The following is a 25,271-nucleotide window of genomic DNA, read 5'->3' on the forward strand; positions in this document are numbered from 1 at the left end:
TTGAATTCACCAACTTAAATATTTTTAGGTTATGGATATGGCGAGAAACCAAAAACCAATTGGTTGGCTATGGTACGGTTATGGCGTTAGCGTTATAGTATTAGCTGCGACACATAAGCAGTTTTTCATATAGATGAGTTTAATACAAGCTAATGCATTATGAGTAGATTACACGTATTTTTATGGAGAATGGTAGAATGAGCGACACTGGCCCATCTGATATTGAAAAGTAGCCAACTCCCCAATTTCGTTCCAAGCAAATCATAAGAAGAAGAATTTGACATTTGCTTTGGCTAACGGTGTTGGCACACTTTGCAAGTGAAATTATTTTTCCACCCGTTGGTAAATTTTATAACATTCGCAAGTAAAAACTGCAATATAAGAAATGAATGCGACACAAAATATGTTAGCAAGTATTTTTGTTGTATAGGGAGAATGTTTATACCAGTGCTTCGCGAAATTTTGTATGTGAATGGGCAAGGCGAAATAAATTGCCAAGTCTGAAATTCCTTTATATTTACAAACGCGGCATATTGGTTGATTGTGGTGATGTTATTGGAATGCATAAGCTTGCGTTAAACGCATCTATATTAAAAATGTCATTGTGTCACGGCCTTATGGCACCATTAATCGATTACATTGATTTCCATAATGTAGGTTCGATCAGCTGTTTTACCTCGTTATGGTTATAAGTCACCATTAATTGGCCCTTAAACTCCAGTTAAAGTTCACTAGAGTTTAACTTTGCCACTTTGTCTGATAACATAAAATGTTGCTGCTCATCTCAGCTTAAGCAGCCAAAGTGGCAGGGTGAAACTGTAGTCAACTTTAATTGTAGTTTAAACTTGAACTGAAAAACAGGGCATTAATTGAAGGAAACACGTTTGCAACGTATCAACAAAAGTATAGATCTCTGAAAGCGGCCAATGTGCTGCAAATGGAACAATTTATTTTTATCAGGATTTGGATCACTGTCCATTGGAACACGACAACGATCAGATAAGGCCAAGAACACATTCAGCATAACTACCCTACAAGAATACTGACTAACATATGACTAACATCTGATTGTCAGCAATGTCAACCTAACGATCAGCGCCTCATACAAACTTTCTATCACAAACTTAAGGGGACTTGCGCAAATGTGATGTAAACAACTGTGTACGTGTGAGTTTTTGTCTCCTTCTTATACACGAACATGGCCTACTGATTAAGTATATAGCCGTACTGCTCACTCTCATTCCTTTTCCTGGATCAGTGCTGACACTCTAACTATCAAAAAGTGTCATAAATGATAGTTTACTGTAGATATCAGGTTTCACTGTTATACTATCATAAATGACCATTGTTATATTCCGCCATATTATATGAGTGCGCCCCATACATTCCGACAGCTTTTGGTATTTTTTAATATTATTCTCGATTTTTTTCTTTTAGCATGGAGCTTTGAAATGCTCTCTTTTGCATTTTTTAAAATTATTTTTATATGGTTTTCGTCGGTTAAAAATGGCGGAATTTTAAAAATAAAACCACCGTGAAAATCATTTGATTGTCATATGACAGTCAGTAGTGACAACATGTTTAAATCGGATAAACTGTTCCCGCATACATAAAATTCCGTTGAGAATTATGTATCTGTCTCACATGCATAATGGTATCTGCTGTATGTTCTTTGGTCTGTACCAGGTGTCCGAAGCTTTCCCAGATTGAGTCCTTTTTCATGATTATAGGCTGTCGTTGGGAACATGCGGACATGCGTGAGCTACCAAAGGAACATACATAAATTTGAGTATCAATGTTTACGTCATCGCAGGATCAGCATTGTCAATTACAAGTGTGAGTGTATTAGTAAAACTATCAGCGTTTCTTGTAGGGTACACTACGCGCCAAGTTTTTGTTCAGGGATGCACCTTAACGTTAAGCTAATCGTTTATCAAAAAATTTCCACCGTTTCCGCTGAAACACTTCGAAATATTATCGATAAAGAAATTATCAAGATAAATTGTATCTCGTTTTTAACCGAAACGAAAAGCTTTCGTTAACGTTAAAAACGTTAACAAAAACGTGATACTTTATGTTTGAATTGTGCTGGTAATGCTATAGCCATGGTGAAGCCGTAAGGTGGTAACAACGAGGGCACATACACACACAAACTCCATGTAATTTGTTTGTGTAATTCGTTGGTGGTAATGTCAAAAATACTCTGAGAAATGTTCGTACTGTCAAAATTCATGAGAAAAGTTGGAGTCAGCTTGGCTAATGCTTTCACCTTTAATGACTCTGCCACCAATCAGCTTTGCCAGCATAGTTTGAAATTAATAATCAACATACACGATTTGATTTCGTTTTGATATGGCAGAAAACGAAACGAAATCATTTCGTTAATTTGACGTTCTTAACGTTAATAAACGAAACGAAATGACTTTGTTTCGTTTATTAACGTTAATTATCGTAACGAAATGATATCGGTTGTTGGTTAAGCATGCCTGTTTTTGTTTGCCTATTTGATCAACTTTGTTGCGTTTTGCCATGCCGCTGGATATGAGTTGCAAGAGTTCAATGTAAATCCGGCATTCGGAATTATCAAGGGCGATTTTGAATGACGATTGAAATTGAAAGGTTTTTTATGATTTGCAAGAAAATAGAAATTTCAAGCAATAATGGACTACGCAAGCGAAACGTAAGTTTTTGAATTCTTTTTGCTGTAGTTTGGAATTACCGTTATGTCGCTTATGGATTAAAGGGCCAATTAAACTTCCTTAACCCTAACGCCATAGTCATAACCATATTTTTACTTATACATATCAAATGGGCATCGTGAAAATTTTATAAAAATGAAGAAAGTGGAAAAAAGTACAAACTTATACCACAAAAAATAATTCTTAGGCAAAACGTATCCAAAATATTAGCCATCATCCGGTGGCAAAAACCTGAGCCAGATAAATAAATTTGCATGTAAATACAACAACAACGATTTTAGCCAGATAAATCCAGATAGAAGTCTGGTTCAATTCGTGAGCCAGATAATTTGTTAATTACTTGTCTTTAGTTTGGCAACGTTGCCTTTAATAAACCTACTTTTTCAAAAATAGATGTCGCTGCTTATCTTTTCGCCGTATGAGTTAAATGAAAAACAGCGGCGACATCTGCCTATCACATTTCACGTGTGCGAAAATATCGCGACATCTGCTTCTCAAGTCTCTCAATGATCCAGAGCATTCCCGTGAGAATTGAGCGTTAGCCGGTGCTGTAAAACTCACTGGAAGACGGCAAATAAATAAAATCTACAAAAATTTAATAAATTCTCCAAATCAAATATTTTTAGGTTATGGATATGGCGAAAAACCAAAAACCAATTGGTTCGCTATGCTATGGTTATTGCTTTAGCGTTATGGTATGGCTCCATTAATCGATTACATTGGCTTCCATAAGGTAGGTTCGTTTTTTATCTGCTTATGGCTTTATGGTTATAAGTCCCCATTAATTGGCCCTTGAGCGGCAGAAACTTCAAAACACCCCTATTATGAATTATGAACGCTTGCTAGCATTGTAAATTTTACCAAGTAGCGCAACTAACAGCTGATCGGTGAAAATTCGTACATTCACACGCACAGTTCTCGACTCAGTTTCAAAAAAAAACTTTAGATTATTTAATTCAAATTTTAAAGTGAGATAATCCTTACAAATTTATATATACAGAATATATATGGCGTTTTTGTTGTTATTAAAACAAATTTTTTATTTATATTAAAGCTTTTATCATTTTTTTTTTTAACTTTGAAAAATCTCCAAACACCATTCCTTCATTATATGACATTCGACTGCCTAGTCCACTGCCTTCCACACTATTCGCAACATAACCTCTACTTAAGCTGCCAAACTATATAGTAAACAATGCTTGCTAGCGTATCGTAAAAAATCAGCTTTCATATCAGGCATGCTTAACCAACGAACCGATATCATTTCGTTACGATAATTAACGTTAATAAACGAAACAAAGTCATTTCGTTTATTAACGTTAAGAACGTTAAATTAACGAGATGATTTCGTTTCGTTTTCTGCCATATCAAAACGAAATCAAATCGTTTATGTTGATTATTAATTTCAAACTATGCTGGCAAAGCTGATTGCTGGCGGAGTCATTAAAGGTGAAAGCATTAGCCAAGCTGATTGCAACTTTTCTCATGAATTTTGACAGTACGAACATTTTTCAGAGGATTTTTGACATTACCACCAACGAATTACACAAACAAATTACATGGAGTTTGTGTGTGTATGTCCGCTCGCTGTTACCACCTTACGGCTTCACCATGGCTATAGCATTGCCAGCACAATTCAAACATAAAGTATCACGTTTTTGTTAACGTTTTTAACGTTAACGAAAGCTTTTCGTTTCGGTTAAAAACGAGATACAATTTATCTTGATAATTTCTTTATCGATAATATTTCGAAGTGTTTCAACGGAAACGGTGGAAATTTTTTGATAAACGATTAGCTTAACGTTAAGGTGCATCCCTGTTTCATATTGAGATTTCCACACTCCCTATTGTGAATGACAGCAGAGTTTTGTTTACAAATTTTTGTGAATCTATACGAAACAGATAGCAAAACGAATCGTAAATACTAACAATTCAATTGTTTTGTACGTAAAAGTGACAAAAGTTTTTAAATCCTGTAATAATAAAATGTTTTCTGCAACCTCTGTTGCCTTTTTATAAACTCAAATGAACAAATTGACGAAACTTGCGTAGAGGTCATAGAAAGAAGAAAATTGAGAGATGCTTCCAATCTTCTTGGAATGAACTCTACACTGTAAGTACTTGACATACTAAAAGTAAAAAAAAAGTTGAATAAAAAAATAGATTTCAGAGTATGTCTTATCAGAAGTAGGTGGCAGTTTGCGCGCCCGTAAAAATAGGTCATCCATTCCAAATATTTTGAAAGTTTGTGCCACTTTAAGGTTTCTTGCCCAGGGTGTTGCAACAGAGTGTTGAGGCTCTAGTTGGATTCTTTTGTATTTTTTAATAATTTTATATTTACTTTTATTTAAATAGCTCCCAACGTATCGTGCAAAAATTTATCAACGATAGATAGCGTAGAAAATTGAACAGCTGGTACGGTAGTAATGCGGCAGTTACCCACCGACGTGTGCTGTACGTAAGGACGTTTGTCGTACGAAGCATGTTTGACCGAACTCTCAAGCCCGTAGGAATCAATGTGTGCGTCTGTGTACATGTACATAAGATATTTGTGTGTATATTGTTTACAGATAAGCACTGTTGCCATTGACCATTTTGCATGTATGCTTATGGAAACATCAACTTTTTCCAATTTAATTTTTGATATTGTAAAAGGCCGGAATACTATTAAATAAGTATAAATAGATTAAATATTTATAATCAGCACTTTTACATAATTATTTCGAATTATTTTCACAATTTTTCAAACTTTAATTAGGCGTTTTTGCATAAAATTGCAAACGGTCAAAAATTAGCGCACATAAGTTTACTAGCCAACTCTGTCTAGTGAGAGAGCGATCAGCTGACACGTTCTTACGGAAAAAATCAAAATTGTTTTGATTTCTACGTTCCGGGCTACGTACGTACGGGCGTTGCACGTCGGTGAGTTTTCGTTTACATTGCACACTCATAAGATAGGTCGTGTCAGCTGACACGTTTTTTCTACGTACGTTCGTGAGTAACCACGGCTTTAGCGTATGGCAATACCACGATAAACGATAAACGCTAACGATCGGATTTCACACGCTAGAATTTATTTCATAATACGGTACAACAGATTGCAAGCGTTTATCGTGTATCGTATGAGTTCATAATAGGGGTGTAATTTCCATTTAAGGGCCCATTACTAATACTTAGCGTAGACTTGACTTGGCGTAAACTTGGCAACTTAGCCACCATTATACTCCACTTAGCGCGTACAATCTGGCATCATAATCAATAAATGTCAATTTGTATGACAAAATGTCAAAATGATATGGAAACAAACAAATGGCATCTCAAAATGTAAACGTCACTTAGAACTTACATAGAAAATTAAAATTCAACAGACTTCTAAGTCAAGTTAAGTGTTGCTAAGTTTTGAGTAATCACTAACATGCAATGTTCATTTAACAGAACTGTAAGTGACAGTTCTCAAGTCAAGTCAAGTATATGCTAAGTATCAGTAATGGGCCCTTTAGGCTGTCAGCACGCAATAATTACAAATCCTCAAAAGCAACTCTGTACAGAAACGTCATTCGGTTTGCCGTTTGTCATCTTTACCCTTGTTGGTGGTTGGTAAAAGAAAACTATTCAAAATTGTGCACAAATTTAATAATCTAAAAGAAGTATTGAATGAAAAGCAAAATTTATTAAAAGAGAGGTGGGCGTGAAGAATAATAAAGATTTTGATTTTATTGTTTGTATGTTCTCATTTATGTGTTAACTATTGATGACGTGCACAAAACGTTGTGGCAGAGCAGAGCGCCTGCAGACAAATTGCTTGCATATATAAAATAAAAATGAGTAATAAAAAGCCATCGCATTAGAATATGAGCGAAAAACTGAAAAGTTTTGTTTTATATATATGTAAGTTGATTGGCCCGGGGTTGTTGGGGCCTGTACATGCGGTCATGCGAAGGGGAAATCAGAGACAATTTAAAATTGTACCTGGGGAAATACGGCGACGTCCACGAAGCAGCGCTAGGGTCGTCGTCAGCGAAAGATGATTTTTACTAAAAAAAGCATTTGTCGCTGATTCAGATGTAAAGTTAACATGGCTGAACGTGAATATTGTTTATGTAAATTTAAATAAATAAATAAACTAAAGTTTGCTTTGGATTAAAATGCATAACTATACATCTCTGGAGGGATTTGCCAAAGGTTAAACTAATGTGTGGTGTTTGTGTAAGTAACACTAGAAAAAAGAAGTCTGATGTGAAATGAGATAACTTAAGAAATAAATGCTTGAGAATAAAAATCGAAGTGTATGTATGATAAAATAAATCATTGTTTCATGGGTCTGCCCGATACTGCGGCTCTGACCAAAGCAAGCTCTGCACAATTTGGCTTTATTTAGATATCTATGTGAACTCATAAATCGTGAAATAGTTATTTAAATAAAAATATACCGCAGACGATGCAGATTACGTAGGTTTAGTGGTATTGGTGCAGAATTTTGTGTTAAAAATAAAATAAGTTAATCCAGATACATATGAAATGTACTTGGCTACGTACGACACGTACCAATTCACAGTGAATATACATACATACATATATAAAAATTAAGCGCAAGAAAAATGCCCGTTTTATGTAATTTTATTTACGGTGCGAATAGTACACTCTTTTTTATTTCAGTTTTCATTACATTTTAAGGGCGTGTGTGCGACAATGCTATATTTATCGCTAATGCCTTAATTAAGTAGTTCATAAAATTGCATGGTTGTCTATACATAGTTCTTTCTTTTTTCCTTTTTGTTTTTATTTTTGATAAAATTCATCCCCTCTGTGGTGACCGCGAAAAAATGCTAAAACAACGTGCAATCAACGTCAAATCAACATAATTTATATATTCGCCGCAACAACAAAAACGTCAAAAACATCGGATATATTACACTAACAAAAAATTATAATAACTGCTACGTCACATAAAAATTTACCCAATAAAACAACAAACCGTATACCAGTAAGCACAGGTACATACATATAAACATTTGAAATTATTTCTATTATTATTAATTTTTTGAAAGTTTAGGACAAAGATAATATAATAGCAATTAAAGCTATTCATTCCCACAAAAGAAGGTTCTACGTCACACTGCGCTTTTTTAACCCAATCATGCCACCTTCTATTTGATAGTTGTCATTCTTACAGTACCTTGTCACCGCTGAGCTGCTTCTACAAAACTAAGTGCCAAAAATGCTTTCCCGCGGCAGTCTGGTAAGAATTATAAGTTGCTAGCTCCGGAATGTGCAGTATTGATAGGTATCCCTCGGGATCAGTTTTACAACCACGGCAAGTGTATTTCAGGGCCCTGCCGTTTCCGTAACATTTCCTTAAGTGTTTTTGTGGTTACAACAACAACAGAGTTTCATTAGGGTATTAGTTTGGCTTAGGTCGCGTTGTACAAAACCCAGATATGTATGTTCGAATACCCCTGCTAAAATAGCAACTATAGATTCAGAACGTCATAAACCAAAAGAACGCCAAATATGAAACCACAACGCTGAAATCTGCTTACTGGTGCATCAACACACAATTCCCAGATGGAAATATTACCACAAGCCCCGCAAACAAGAAAATTTGTTGTGGACAAGCCATTTGTAACTTAAATTGTTCTGCTCTTGTATTATTTATAGAATAGATAGGCAATTCACAAGGTCTCTTATTCACCGCATGTGCCATGCTTTAATCAGATTTTATATTGAAAACCATGGAAACAACTCAAATCTTAAAATTGCCGAAGTGTTTTATATAATGCGAAGAGCGCTATTTGCGAATAGAAAAACTACGTAAAGAAAAAATTCGCTGGACCTTCCTACTCCATATCGAATTAAATAAATTGGCTCTAAATAAGCCAATAATGTTTCTAATCTTAATATTTGAAGTCATAGCAACTTGTTGGTTTATTTATGAAAAAGCTATTATGCGCATGTTGAGTGACAACTCCCACATTCAAAATTTGCTTATTGTATATACTTATGTATATCTCCGCCGTGCATTCAAACATGTGGGTTTTTCCAATGTTACGATTTTTGTCAAATTTTTCTAGTGTATCTACCTACGTTTTTTTTTTTTATACAAAAACGGGAAGACTGTTTAGCGGATTAAGATTGGCACAATAATGATCGTAATTATCCGGAGCCAGATAAATAATTTGCATAAAAAGCCAGATAAATCCATATAAAATATATATAAATCCTGTTTCAATTTTTGAGCCACATAAGTTGTTAATTTCTTGTATTTATGCCCGGTTTTTCAGTTCAAGTTTAAACTCCAGTTCGACTTTGGCAAGGTTAAATTCTAGTCAACTTTAACCGTAGTCTAAACTCGGACTGAAAAACCGGGCATTAGTTTGGCAAGACTGCTTTTAATTAACCTACTATAAAAAAACTGATGACGCTGCTTGGTCTCCCCCAGCGGGTTAGGGGGTCAGAATATACCCACGGTAGGTGTTTAAATTAGAAGAAAATTTTTCTAAGCGGGGTCGCCGCTCGGCAGTGTTTGACAAGCACTCCGATTGTATTTCTGCCATGAAAAGCCATCAGTGAAAACTCATCTGCGTCCCTGATGCCGTTCGGAGTCGGCATAAAACAAGTACGTCCCGTCCCGCCAATTTGTAGGAAAAATTAAAAAGGAGCACGACACAAATTGAAAGAGAAGCTCGGCCTAAAATCTCTTCGGCGGTTATCGCGCCTTACATTTTTTTTATTTACGTATGCCTGTCGTAAGAGGCGACTAAAATACCAGATTCAAGGGGTTGTGTAGCGCAACCCTTTCAGGTTGCCAGCGCAATATATTGCTTCTCCATACCCAATTGTCAACCTCACTTATCCGTGGCGAATCCTGTTTCATTAACAGCCAAGACGGTGGCGACCCCGAACTGCTCATGGATCTAGGGGGTTGTTGTTGTTGTTGTTGTTGTAGCGATATGGTTGCTCCCCAAAGGCTTTGGGGAGTGTTATCTATGTGATGGCCCTTTGCCGGATACAGGTCCGGTACGCTCCGGTACCACAGCACCATTAAGGCGCTGGCCCGACCATCTCGGGAACGATTTATGTGGCCACATTAAACCTTCAGGCCATCCCCTCCCTCCCCAACCCCAAGTTCCATAAGGAGCTTAAGGTTTACAGAGCCTCGTCTGTTAGTGACACAGGATTCGCCGCGGATAGGTGAGGTTGACAATTGGGTTTGGAGAAGCTATATATTGCGCTGGCAACCTGCAGGGTTGCGCTACACAGCCCCTTGAATCTGGTATTTTAGTCGCCTCTTACGACAGGCATAACTACCGCAGGTATATTCTGACCCCCTAACCCGCTGGGGAAGATATAGGGAGGGTGTTATGGGCAAGAAAGTCGCATGTGGTCATAAAAAATCGTTCCCGATATGGTCCGGCTTGGTACCGGAACGTACGGGATCTACATCCGGCAAAGGACCATCAACATCGATAACAATCCCCAAGGCCTTTGGGGAGTGTCCTTATCGCTACGACAACAACGGTCTTTAGTCGTATGTATTATATGATTCACAACAGTGACATCTGCCTAACACAATTCATATGTACAAAATATCTCGACTTCTGCTCTCAAGTCTCGCAATGATGAGCATCCTCATCAAAATTTTCATGTATTGTGGATGAAACAAGTGTGATATCTTATCCGTCAACTGTCTCACTGGATGTTCAAGATGGCTACTTTTTAGCATTTTGAAAGGATGTTCAATATGGGGGTGCATAGGGCCGGCTATCTTCAGCGGTTGATAGAAAGGAGATTGAGACCACGATAGTTAATTAAAAATCAGGTGATCGGTTCTATTTGTAATTTTGACATCTATGCGGAAGTTATCACACTTGTCTTATCCCCAATGTTTTTATTCATATTAGATAGGTTATTCGTTAGTTTTAAGGGAAAAATTATTGTTTTGAGGAAGAAATTTCGATGGCTTTGGTCTCACCCAGAGAGTGTTCCCGTGAAGTTTATTGCCGAGAACTGGAACAGGGACCGACCCTATTCACGGTTCGATTTGCTTGAAATTTGGTATATTGGTAGCCCTTTTTATCGCAAGCCACTGATAACTGATGTTCCGATTCAGTCATTAACGGAAGATGCTTTGGCCAGAGAGGATAGATAGAATAAGTGACATCATTTCATGCTTTTTGCGAAATTTATTTGTAATGTCCCATTTGAACGGTAATTTTAAATTAAAAATGTGCAGAAGGCAATTTTCTAATACCCGCCAATCAGGTACATTACAAATAAAAATTGAAATGACGTCTCTTATTCTATCTATCCTCTGCTTTGGCAGTGGACATAATTATACTCAGCTGAGCAGAGCTCACAGAGTATATTAATTTTGTTCGCATAACTGTACCCGTAACGGCATAAAAGAATCGAGATAGATATAGACTTCTATATATCAAAATGATCTGGGCGAAAAAAGAAATTCATTTAGCCATGTCCGTCCGTCCGTCTGTCCGTAAACACGACAACTTGAGTAAATTTTGAAGTATCTTAATGCAATTTGGTATGTAAGTTCCTGGGCACTCATCTCAGATCGCTATTTAAAATGAACGAAATCGGACTATAAGCATGCCCACTTTCTCGATATCGAAAATTTCGAAAAAACGAAAAAGTGCGACAATTCATTACCAAACACGGATAAAGCGATGAAACTTGGTAGGTGGGTTGTCCTTATGCAGCAGAATAGAAAATTAGTAAAATTTTGGACAATGTGCTTGGCACCGCCCCCATTTATAAAAAGATAATTTAAAAGTATTGCAAGCTGTAATTTGGCAGTTGAATATGTAAAAATAATAACAATAATAATAACATTCGATAAATTCGCTAATTTATGTTACACTTATTGAAAGAAAATAAATATTTATTTATTTAAATTTTTCAAATTTAAACTGACTTTATTGACTTTCTTTTCCCAGTTCTTTTATTATTGTAATTAATTATTTGCATGCAGTCAAAACTATTTTTTAATAATGAGAAAGAAGTACAACTTCTTATGCGGGTACATATGTAATTACACGCACCTATTTTTTTACATTATTCATTTGAAACGGTTTATCAGATTTTCCAACTCGACTTTCATGCTTTTCAGTATCGTTACATGTTGTTTTGCTTCTAGGTTTTTATTATATTTCCATCTTTTAATTCGGAATCGGCGGATGCCCTGGTGTGATGGTAACGCGCTTCGCCTACCACACTGAAGATCCTTGGGACAAGTCCCGGCAAAGCAACGTCAAAACAAGTTTTTTAAATTAGAAAAATGTGTTTCTAGGCGGGGTCACCGCTCGGCAGTGATTTGGCAAATACTCCGAGTGTAATCCTGCCATGGAAAGCTTCTCAGTGAAGGCCCGAACACATATAATTTTTGATGCAGCAACTTGTGCTAACAGATGAGTTGATTGCATGTGTTTGCATCGAAAATCGTATGTGTTCGGGCTTTGAAAACTCATCTCCCTTGCAGGTGCCGTTCGGAGTCGACGTTAAACATGTAGGTCCCATCCCGCTAATTTGTAGGAAAAAATTAAAAACGAGTACTACGCAAATTGGATGAGAATCTCTGCCTAAATCTCTTCGGAGGTGTATCGCGCCTTTTATTTATTTATTTAATGCGGCATGGCCATAGCTTTTCACTAGATTTTTTTATGCAACCTACTCCGATTTTCGCTTTCGATTTAGATTGGTAAATGAAATTGAAAAAAAGCCGATTCTGACTCGTTATTACAGTCAATCCAATTCTGCAACGTTCCTAGTGTTGTAAAAGTAAAATTTGAAAAGGTCATCATGTCGATTTAATTTTACATCACTAATATATGTACATGTACACATATGTATGTATGTATTCACAAAATCTTGATTTTGTAATGAATCGAAAACAAGTTTTAAGTAAACAAATTGAATGCTGAACTTTCTCTATGCTTACTTCTCTTTGGCGACTTTTTATTTCCATAGTCAAAATTCAAATCTCCATTTTACAAAGTGAGCAAAATGTATGTAATTGTAATTCTCCAATAACAATTTATTTAGCTCTTTTTGCGATATGCATCGTTTTCGCGCAATCATGTGACTTTCTAATTCAAAGTGGTTTGTGTAAAAGCCTACAGTATTGTGTGTAACAACGTAAACACACTCAGGTTGCTTTAAATTTTGGGAAAGTAGCATCATTAGCATTGTTTGACGCTTAACGCTTAAGCGACTTCATCCCAGCCATGCCCGAATTCGGTATACCAATGGAGATCTAACCAACTTGGAATAGACGCAGTTCTTCACAATTTCAAAGGTGATTGATCTCGCCTTCACATATTTTGTAGAAGAGTTGATGCATTCATTTACCAGCTTTGCATATCCTTTCATTAGCCGGCGCTTTTTATATTGTAGTGCAATGTACTTTCCGTCAGTAGGGATGGTTATAGCGGGTTCGTTATCTCCATTTTTATTGTGAAGCGAAAGAAGCATACCCCTTTACGTCGGTTATAAGGACGAATTTTTTTTTTCTGGACTCTTGACAAACCCTAAAGTGTTCTCAGTGGCGTTACGCCGTAAGTGAAATATTTGCTCGCAATGCTCAGTTATAAAGTTTTTAGCTGTCCTGTTCATAAGCAGCCGTTTTACGATGATTCGCGCACTTGCCGTTGCACAACATTCTGTATTTGAAGAACGGTTAACGTTATACATATATTATTATATTTTATTGTACATAGAGTTCAGCCATATATGCGTTATTTTTATTTTCAGCGTGCTTTGCACACAGAGTATATTAACTTTGATTGGGTAACGGTTGGTTGTACAGGTATAAAGGAATCGAGATATATATAGACTTCCATATACCAAAATACTCAGTATCGAAAGAAAATTTGATTGAGCCGTGTCCATCCGTCTGTCCGTTAACACGATAACTTGAGTAAATATTGAGATATCTTCACCAAATTTGGTACACGAGCTTATCTGGACCCAGAATAGATTGATTGAAAATGAGCGAAATCGGATGATAACCACGCCCACTTTTTATATACATATATCACATTTTGGAAAACACAAAAAACCTGATTATTTAGTAAATAATATACCTAGAATGTTGAAATTTGACATGTGGACTGATATTGAGACTCTTGATAAAAATTAAAAAAAAATTTTTAAATGGGCGTGGCACCGCCCACTGGTGATAAAGTCAATTTTACAAATATAATTAATCATAAATCAATCGTTAAACCTATCGTAACAAAATTCGGGAGAGAGGTTGCCTTTACTATAAGGAATATTTTGAAGAAAAATTAACGAAATCGGTTAAGGACCACGCCCACTTTTATATGAAAGATTTTTAAAAGGGTCGTGGACGAATAAATTAAGCTATAACTTTGCAAGAAAGAGGTTTATATCAATGGTATTTCATTTCCCAAATGGATTTATAACAATAAATAGGAAAAACTTCAAATTGCAAAAAATGGGCGTAGCACCGCCCCTTTTATGACTAAGCAATATCTGTTTCGGGAGCCATAACTCGAAGAAAAATTAACGGATCGTAATAAAATTTCGTGCACAAATTTTCCTTATAGCAGAAAATATTTCTAGTAAAAATGGACGGGATGGGTTAAAGACCACGGCAACTTAGATATAAAAAAGGTTTAAAGGGTTCGTAGACTAGAATAATAAGCTATCACTTAGCAAAAAATAGTTTTGAATAAATGATATTTCACTTATCAAGTTTTACGTAAGAGGAAATGGGGAAACATTTATTTTTTAAACGGGCGGTGCCACGTGTTATGTAGAAAAGTAATTTATCTGAAATGAAATGTTCAGTTGAAGCTCACTGAGTATATAATGATCGGTTACACCCGAACTTATTAGACACCTTTATTTGTTTATTTTAGTTTTGCATTTGCATTTTAATTGTGAGTAGGATTTTTTTGTTACTGATTGCATTGCGTTTTACTTAGTTGTTACTGATATTTGGTTTCCAATCTTTTATTAAGAGCTCTGGTTACCAGTAAGTACTGATTGAAGTTCAATGGGAGTAACTTAAATTTGTTATATCTAGTATAACAAAACATTAGCAATTATCTGTAAAATATATTTCATTACTTTGCAAAATCCTTGAATTACTTATAAATATCGTAGCAGACTTTCACAGACGACAGTTGAATTAGAAGTTCAACCAGAACATAGTGGCCTATCAACTTTGTTCGATCTTCAGAGGTAATACCTAACTAATAGCGAAATCGACCAATGTAAACGGCTCACTTAATGTTAAGTGTAACTAAATATTCCATGTCGAACTTAATTTAACAGCGTTATATATTACACCTAGTAAGTACTAGCATTCAGGTTAAGTTTTACTTTGTTAGGAATAGGTATGTATGTATGTATTTGTGGGTCTACCTCCTCAACTCATCCCTCTCCGTATCCTCCTTTGTATTACCCTGTAATATGCGTCCAACAGTGTCCAAATTTTGAGTAACATACCCAAAAGCAGCCACCGTGGTGTGATGGTAGCGTGCTCCGTCTACCACACCGTATGCCCTGGGTTCACACCCCGGACAAAGCAACATCAAAATTTTAGAAGTAAGGTTTTTCAATTAGAAGAAAATTTTCTAAGCGGGGTCGCCCCACGGCAGTGTTTGGCAAGCGCTCCGGGTGTATTTCTGCCATGAAAAGTTCTCAGTGAAAACTCATCTGCCTTGCAGATGCCGTTCGGAGTCGGCATAAAACATGTAGGTCCCGTCCGCCCAATTTGTAGGGAGGAGCACGACGCAAATTGGAAGAGAAGCTCGGCCTTAGATCTCTTCGGAGGTTATCGCGCCTTACATTTATTTATTATTTATATCCAAAAGCGGTTAATATATGGAAACGAAACTCGTCGAAAGACGTCATTAGGAATATTACCGTACATTGGTTAACACTTAAGTTATAGTTATTTTCATAAGAATTTATATTTATATTTTAGTAGTTTCAAAACGATTGAAGAAAAAATTATTTATCTATTTTTTATACTCAGTTGAGCAGAGCTCACAGAGTATATTAACTTTGATTGGATAACGGTTGGCTGTACAGTAGGGCGGGTCGATTTGTGGGGAGGCAAAAAATCGCCCATTGCTCTGTGAAAATCATATTCTAGGGATCAAAATAAGAAACTTTGCCGAAGGAACCATACCTCTAAAACGAATTCTGATGTCCCCCCCCCCCCCCCCAGGTAGGGGTAAATTTTGAAAAATCCCACTTTGACCCATTTAGACTGCTCCAATCGAGTCCAAATGTATGACCGACCCCCACTAACTTTGGAAGCCCGACCCACCAATCCAGTGGCACACCCCCTAAGTGCATGTAAAGTGCAAAACCGGCGATTTTTTGAAATGTATGGTGAATCCCCAGGGGGGTTCCAGGGGGTGTGCCACTGGCATCGATGGGTCGGGCCTCCAAAGTTAGTGGGGGTCGGTCATACATTTGGACTCGATTGGAGCACTCTTCGGCCAAGTTTCTTATTTTGATCCCTAGAATATGATTTTCACAGAGCAATGAGCGATTTTAAATCGACCCGCCCTATTGTACAGGTATAAAGGAATCGAGATAGATATAGACTTCCATATATCAAAATCATCAGTATCGAAAAAAAATTTGATTGAGCCATGTCCGCCCGTCCGTCCGTCTATCCGTTAACACGATAACTTGAGTAAATTTTGAGGTATCTTGATGAAATTTGGTATGTAGGTTCCTGGGCACTCATCTCAGATAGCTATTTAAAATGAACGATATCGGGCTATAACCACGCCCACTTTTCGATATCGAAAATTGCGAAAAACAGAAGAAATGCGACAATTCATTGCCAAAGACAGACAAGGCGATGAAACTTGATAGGTGTGTTGATCTTATGACGCAGAATAGAAAATTATTAAAATTTTGTACAATGGGCGTGGCACCGCCCACTTTTAAAAGAAGATAATTTAAGTTTTGCAAGCTGTAATTTGGCAGCCGGTGAAGATATCATGATGAAATTTGGAAGGAACGTTACTCCTATTACTATATGTATGCTTAATAAAAATTAGCAAAATCGGAGAACGACCACGCCCACTTTAAAAAAAGAATTTTTAAGTAAAATTTTAACAAAAAATTCAATATCTTTACAGTATATAAGTAAATTATGTCAACATTCGACTCCAGTAATGATATTGTGCAATAAAATACAAAAATAAAAGATCATTTCAAAATGGGCGTGGTTCTCTGCCGTTTTTCATTTAATTTGTCTAGGATACTTTTAATGCCATAAGTCGAACAAAAATTGACCAATCCTTGTGAAATTTGGTAGTGGCTTAGATTCTAGGACGATAACTGTTTTCTGTGAAAAAGGGCGAAATCGGTTGAAGCCACGCCCAGTTTTTTTACACAGTCGTCCGTCTGTCCTTCCGCTCGGCCGTTAATACGATAACTTGAGCAAAAATCGATATATCTTTACTAAACTCAGTTTTCGTACTTATCTGAACTCACTTTGTATTGGTGTAAAAAATGGACGAAATCCGACTATGACCACGCCCACTTTTTCGATATCGAAAGTTACGAAAAATTAAAAAAATGCCATAATTCTATACCAAATACGAAAAAAGGGATGAAACATGGTAATTGGATTGGTTTATTGACGCAAAATATAGCTTTAGAAAAAAACTTTGCAAAATGGGTGTGACACATACCATATTAAGTTGAAGAAAATAAAAAAGTTCTGCAGGGCGAAATAAAACACCCTTGAAATCTTGGCAGGTTTTACATATATAAATAAATTAGCGGTATCCAACAGATGATGTTCTGGGTCACCCTGGTCCACATTTTTGTCAATGTCTCGAAAACGCCTTCACATATACAACTACCACCACTCCCTTTTAAAATACTCATTAACACCTTTCATTTGATACCCATATCGTACAAAAAAAATCTAGTCACGCTGGTCCACCTTTATGGCGATATCTCGAAAAGGCATCCACCTATAGAACTAAGGCCCACGCCCTTTTAAAATACTCATTAACACTTTTCATTTGATACCCATATCATTCAAACAAATTCTAGAGTGACCCCTGGTCCACCTTTATGGCGATATCTCGAAAAGCCTTCCACCTATAGACCTAAGGCCCACGCCCTTTTAAAATACTCATTAACGCCTTTCATTTGATACCCATATCGTATAAACAAATTGTAGAGTCGCCCCTGGTCCACTTTTTGGCGATAATTCGAAAAGGCGTCCACTTATGGAACTAAGGCCCACGCCCTTTAAAAATACTCATTAACTCCTTTCGTTTGATACCCATATCCTACAAATAAACTCTAGAGTCACCCCTGGTCCACCTTTTTGGCGATATCTCGAAAAGGCGTCCACCTATAGAACTAAGGCCCACGCCTTTTTAAAATACCCATTAACACCTTTCATTTGATACCCATATCGTACAAACGAATTCTAGAGTCGCCCCTGGTCCACCTTTATGGCGATATCTCGAAAAGGCGTCCACCTGTAGAACTAAGGCCCACGCCCTTTTAAAATACTCATTAACACCTTTCATTTGATACCCATATCGTACAAACAAATTCTAAAGTCACCCCTGGTCCACATTTATGGCGATATCTCGAAAAGGCGTCCACCTATAGAACTAAGGCCCAATGCCTTTTAAAATATTCATTAACACGTTTCATTAGATACCCATATCGTGAAAACAAATTCTAGAGTCACCCCTGGTCCACCTTTATGGCGATATCTCGAAAAGGCGTCCACCTATTGAACTAAGTCCACGCCCTTTTAAAATACTCATTAACACCCTTCATTTGATACCCATATCGTACAAACAAATTCTAGATTCCGCCCTGGTCCACCTTTATGGCGATATCCCTAAATGGCGTCCACCCATAGATCTATGGCCTACTCCCTCTTAAAATACTCTTTAATACCTTCCATTTGATTCCCATGTCATACAAACACATTGCAGGGTTACCCTAGGTTCATTTTCCTACATGGTGATTTTCCCTTATTTTGTCTCCATAGCTCTCAGCTGAGTATGTAATGTTCGGTTACACCCGAACTTAGCCTTCCTTGCTTGTTTAGCTTTCATATTAAATTCAAACCATTCCTCTAAATCGTGCTTATCGTTGACTTACAAAATATAAAAAATCAGAAATATTTTATGGCTCCTTTTTGGTTTGTTAATTTTTATATTAAGTTAGGTAAAATGTCTTATAAAATTGTTAAAATTTTCCTACTCTGTTTTCAGTTTTCTATTTTACTATATTCAACTTGCTTGTATCAATGAAAATGACCTTCGCGGTACAGAGTCCATTTTTGAATCGATGCTACAAAGTTGTAGGGGTATACGTTCTCATTTACGTAAATCTCATCACAAATTAACGCATATGAATGGTGGTATGTGTAATTAGGGTGCGTCGGTTTTTATTAAGATTAAAAATTTCGTCGTCCTACTCGAATCGTCGACGCCGCGGTAATGGCCTACGACTCCACTTCACACTCCAAACGACTTTTTGATACAGATGGAGTGAGAGATGACTTCTGCACATTGATGTAAAATTCAAAATTTTTAAAAGCTGCTAACTCCATACATTTTTAATACATTTCAAAATGTTTATTCAATTTCATTCAGTTCAGTTTTTACAAAGGGTTTCCCACAATTCATATGTATGTAGCTTCTCCAACCCAATTGTTAACCTCAGCTTTTTTAAAGGCAAACCTTACGTTTCTCACGGTATTAGGGGATGGAGTGACTTAGACGTTTAACATAATCATATCTAATCGGTCCCGAGATGGGATAGTACCTTAATGCAGCTAGTTTCCCCGAACTTACCGAATCAATATCTGCCAAAGGCCTATCAACATCGATATCAATCGCAAAAATCTTCGGAGAATGTCTATCGCAATAATAAGAAAAAAAGATCGAATTTAGCGTAGTTGTCATGAACTCATCGTATACCGAGCCCTTGCATAATTTCATTACACAAAACAAAACTTTTGGTTATGGAATAAAAAGGAGTAACCCTTTTATGGCGATTACGAATTTTGTGCATAATTTCAGGTGGATTGTTTGAGCAGTAGCGGGGACGGCTTAAAAACATATTCACTCGTGCAAAAATTCCTTCGAAATTGCACAGAGTCAGAATTTTCTTTAGACCTTTGTATGTTCAAATGGAAAGAAAAGTTATTTTGGAATTGTATGTATAATCCCGGTCGGATAGCTATAATGCCGCAAAAAAATGAGCCACCCTTTCATATGCATATCGTTTCGCTTTTTCATTTGTTGTTCTTTGGTTGTATCTTTGATATTTATTGTATAAAGTAGATAAAACAATTTCTTATTGTGATAAAAAATTTCTTATGTGATAAAAAAATGTCACATTTTATTTATTTAATTATTAAATTCAACACAGACACAAAGCGGTCGACTACTGGATATAAGATACAATACAAATAACAAGGAAAAAAACATAAGTGTAAAAACAAAATTTAAAGTAAAAACTTAAATAACAAACAATCAAATTAATTAAGTTAAATTTTAATTAATACATAAATCAAGTCAAAAATAAAAATGAGTTAAATTTAATATTGAAATAAAATTGACATCGTATTTAAAAATCTTTAAAGAATATCATGCCAGACGTGAGAGTATTTCCTTACGGATAACAGCAATAGAATACTCAAAACTAATACAGTTGTACAGTTCATTATAGCGCGAGCACCAATTGCGAATAGGGCTATATTTGGCAAAATTACGCCGGAGAATGGGTAAATGAAAGAGTACATAGTGCCTTGTAGTTCTCGCAGGAACAGAAAAATTCAGTCTGCTTACTAGGTCAGTGGAGTCTATCTCACCGATAATCAGTTTATGAAGGAACATTACCCCGAGTAATGTTCTTCTATTGTCTAAAGTTGACAAACTAATGAGAAAAAGTCTATTTCTATAAGGCGGAAGATGATGATTTGATTCCCAGTTAAGACCGCGTAAAGCGAAGATTAGAAACTGCGTCTGTACCGATTCAATTCGATCTATATGATTTTTATACCCCAGGGACCAAATACAGGAACAATACTCAAGTATTGGGCTTACCAATGATGTGTAAATGGTCTTGGTTAAATAGGGATCATCAAATTATTTAGCCCATCTTTTAATAAATCCGAGTACACCCGATGCTTTGTTTACGATAGATGAATATGCCTGTTAAAGCTCAATTTCCATCAAAAATAACACCTAGGTCACATACTACAGATATACGCTCCAAGGGAGCACCATCTAGCATATAGGATTTTAAAACTGGGTTGATTCTGTGAAATGTCATTAGTTTACATTTCTTCGGAAAACCCAGTAAGTCAAGTTTATGAGTTAAAAGCTCATAATTAACAGAATCAAATGCTTTGCTGAAGTCGGTTTGCTTATTGGATAAAAATCCATCCATGACTAGAGAGGTGAACTCAAACAAGTTGGTTGTGGCTGACCTTCTACGCACAAAACCATGTTGGCTGGGTGATAATAAAGAAGTACATATATATTGAATTTGGCAGATGATGATCTTTTCAAACATTTTAGGAATAGCCGAAAGTTTAGCTATGCCCCTGTAGTCCTCGATATTGGACCTACTACCTTATGCAAGGGAATAATAAATGATTGCTTCCAAATTGAAGGGAATGCAGAAGACTCAAGAGATAGTGTAAATAATTTAGGGATCGGCTTAGATAAGTTGACAGTGCAAAACTTTAGAACACAACTAGGAACACCATCTGGACCCGGAGAGGAAATTGGTTTCAACTCCAGAAGACTCTTCAGAACAGTATCTATATCTATGACAGGATCTAAAAATACAATTAGAACTTTCTAAGGTGTACGGATATCCGACTTCTTGGCAGGTTAGAGTACACATTTACACAGTGTCGGCCAAAACATTTGCACACCAATTGAATGTTTTTCATATTATTAAATTTTTCAGAAAAGTTTCGAACTTAGAAATTACAGTTTTGTTAATTTAGGCAGCGCTACTCTTTCAATTTCGCGGAACGGGACGTACATGTTTTAGCCGACTTGGTATCGACGTCATCTGCAAGCAAATGAATTTCCACTGCGAAGCTTTTCATGGCTGAAATACACTCGGGGTGTTTGCCAAAGCATTGCTGAGTGGCGATCTCGCTTAGAAACACTATTTTGTAAGTTTGTTTCTAAATTTCTGAACACAGAACAAGGATTTCTGACTTGAACACGGAACCCTCGGTGTGGTAGGCGGAGTACGCTCCCACCACACCACGGACCTCTTGGATTAAAGAAGGCGCTGACCGTGACTTTCCAGTTTTTTTTCTTGGATCATGGAATTCTCTTTTAATATTATAGGCACAGAGCCTGCCAATGTTCTGATTTTGGAAAAACAAAATTTAAGAAACCGCTAAATTGGCATCTCAACACGACCTATAGTGGTGCCGATAGTCTCTTAACATACTTTCTTCTACCGAAATGGAATTTAATGAATAAAAAAGTGGGCGTAGGTTTTGACTGCGCACTACTTTATTGACTTCGAGTCGGTACGGTGACATAATGGAAAGGCATTTGACCCTAAATTACAAGCGGGTCAGCTTGTGGCAACTCTTGGTGTCAGTAACTTTTAACCAAGCACAATCCCCTTCTCTGTTGACCACAAAATGATTATTAAGTTAGATTTGCCTTTGTACAATTTTACTTGATTAGGGGAGAGTCCCCTCCCAAAGCCCTCGTAACTCTTCTAATCTGCGACCAGATACCAATTCTTTACTCAAAAATTTTCTTTTCCAAAGTGGAAATGATGGATAAGACGAGTGTGATAACTTCCGCATAGACGTCAAAACTAAAAAAAGAACCGATCACCTGCCTTTTAATTGAGTATTGTGGTCTGATTCTGTATCTCTTTCATCACCCGCTGTAGATAGCCGGCCCTGTGCGCAACCATTTTGAACACCCTTTCAAAACGCTAAAAAGTAACCATCTTGAACATCCTGTCAGGCAGTTGACGGATAAGATATCAAAATTGCTCTATCCACAATGCTTACAACTTTTTTCAAAAAAAAAAAAAAAAACCAAAAAAAAAAAACATATCTAATATGCATGGAAATTTTCTTCACTACTATAAAAGAATATTTTAATAAATTGACGAAAAATTAAAAAAAAAAAATCCCTCCAGTTCTTTGATCGTTTATTTTATATTTTGCACATTGGCACATAGTACAGGTCTACAAGTAGGATATGTAGCAGCACGCACATACACAGCCACGCTCACCTGATAAAATGCTTGTTCTTGTTCGTTTTTTTTGTGGATGCTATTTGGCACTGTTGTACTTCTTGGGTCCAAGAAAAGTTTAGTAGCTGCTAACGAAAACTGGGTAAAATTTTTATTGTAAAATTACAAAGAAATATCCTTATTTACTTTCAAACGAACACTTAATTACATCTCTCTTTAAAATCCATATGTTTTGAACAATTTTAATTAACAAATTGTGATACTTTATTACCGGGGAAGATTGCTAAAACATGACCAAAACCGTTGGGGGAAGTATTAATAGACGCGTTTTTGCCTTGCCTCCAATAATTCGAATACTTTTTCGCCTTTAGACTATTGATAACAGGACAAAACGCGTCTTTTCGTATCTCTTTCTACTATTTTGGACGGGTTATTGCCGTCGACCTCGGTTTCAAACTGTTTTTCACGGAGAACTTTTGAACGGGTAGAAAAACTTAGCACCCGTGTTTGTATTCTTAATACTGCAATAACTACGCGTCCTCAGATACCCCTATTCAAGACTTTTGTATAATTTTCTATAGGACCCATATAGGTGCACTATATTTTTATACTAAATTCTTTCGAAAAAATTTACCATCACAGCAACCCATATCTGATATTCCGCTCCTTTTTTTGTTTCCCTGCGTCGCTTTCCACAACAGCAACGCATATTCCACGCAGGTTCTACTGAGTTCCACAATAGTTTGACACTGACCGAAGTGTCAAACGGCAGTGTGTTAGAAAGAGAAAGGAATTGTTTCCTTCTCATACATATCATACTTGTAAACCTGTACTATGCATTGGCATTTGTTGTGAAGAGTGGGTGGAACATTTTGAATTCATACAAGTGAAAAATCTTTCTATTCCTCCATTGCCATACTTACCTGTGAAATAATAGCTGACAGGCAGAACGGCTGTCGCGAATGGCCAGAGAATGGAAGAGAGGTTTGTTTTTTACTCACGATTATTAAATTGAAGAGCCATGAATCGCCCATTTGTGTTCCAAATCAGCTTTTTTTTTGATTGTGTATACAGAAAGTCAGACTACATATCGATTTAAATTTCTAAAATCTAGTTATTAGATAAAATATGGGCAGCCAGTTAAGCAAGAATTTTAAAATATGTAAATAATGCAATATATCAGTCGACTACAAAAATATTTGAAAAACACTATTGAACAAATAATTTAAGTAATCGAACAGCGATTGAACAGGTGATTGAGGCACTTGTATGAATTCACAATGGGGTGGAATATTATCATGAATAAATTAATATTCAGGTGTTCTCATCCCGTTGACGTTTTCCCTTATTCTGACCAGTTCGGCAAGCATAGTTTAGAGGGTTGTCTATCATACAGAACTGCCTTTGAGTTCTACTACGATCGTAGTAGATTTTACTCTACGTTTAGAAATATTATAACTATATAAGCCGTTACTAGAATTGCTCAGCCAAAAAGAGTAACGTAACTTTGTATTCCCTAACAGAATATAGATACAATTTTGCAGAAAACTAATTTATTTGAAGAATTTGTACGAAAAATTAATCAATCCAAATTTATTACTTTTGAAATACCCGTAAATACCGGCATTTAGAGCTGCCGAAAAAGTGAGGTTATGTTGTTGACATCACCTTTATTATTACATCATGGAATATTGGCCTCTTCACTCGATGCATCATCACTGCCTCTGTTTAAGAGGACAGCACTCTGAACATTAGTTACCAGGTCACGCTTTTCGTATTGTCAGAAATTTGACCGGGGCTTCAAACCTTCCGTGTTTCGGCGAAATTTGGGTAACGTTTTAAATATTTCCAATACTCTGTAGAAATAATTTCGATCTAGTTTCGTTTTTTTTTTTCGATCGGATGACAGCGATGCACCTTTATGGATCTTATGATGCTTAAACTTTGAGGTGGAGTTATATGACAATATTTCGAGCAAGTTGATTGCCTTCATTCCATTAATTAATATAAGTATGCTGAGTATATTTATTTTTATGAACAGGATATGAATAAATTTTTTCAAAGCCAGGTTCTGTGGGAGGGCTCTCTTAATACCTCTCACCGCTTGTAGCGCTTTTGTCTGCCCTATTTTATGACTATGCTTCCTCTTTTCTCCTTGGTATGGAAACGTTGCGCTGAAATACAGCCGCATATCTGGATGCAAGTCATCTAATAGCAACAGTTCTTGGTCAGGGGAATCCCATCGCCCTCCTTATAGGCAGAAGGGCGTAGCTGGAATGCCCGTTAGCTCTAAGCCACATAGTCGGGGGCTATGGA

General features: G+C 36.5%; 1 protein-coding gene across 3 annotated transcripts in view; it reads left to right on the plus strand.

Annotated features, from left to right (window-relative positions):
- The first annotated feature begins 6,268 nt into the window (after positions 1-6,268).
- Positions 6,269-25,271, plus strand: part of Acsl (Acyl-CoA synthetase long-chain) — an 80,217-nt gene continuing 61,214 nt past the window's right edge. The window contains exon 1 of one of the 3 annotated variants that reach the window (XM_067770500.1): positions 6,269-6,381. The gene's annotated coding sequence lies outside the window, so the exon portion shown is untranslated. Of the gene's footprint in view, positions 6,382-6,703; positions 6,906-7,431; positions 7,694-25,271 lie in introns of those variants that run through there. The other 2 variants (XM_067770497.1, XM_067770498.1) reach the window with 2 other exon arrangements.

This window comes from Eurosta solidaginis, chromosome 3, assembly GCF_040869045.1.
Source record: "Eurosta solidaginis isolate ZX-2024a chromosome 3, ASM4086904v1, whole genome shotgun sequence".
NCBI lineage: Eukaryota > Metazoa > Arthropoda > Insecta > Diptera > Tephritidae > Eurosta > Eurosta solidaginis.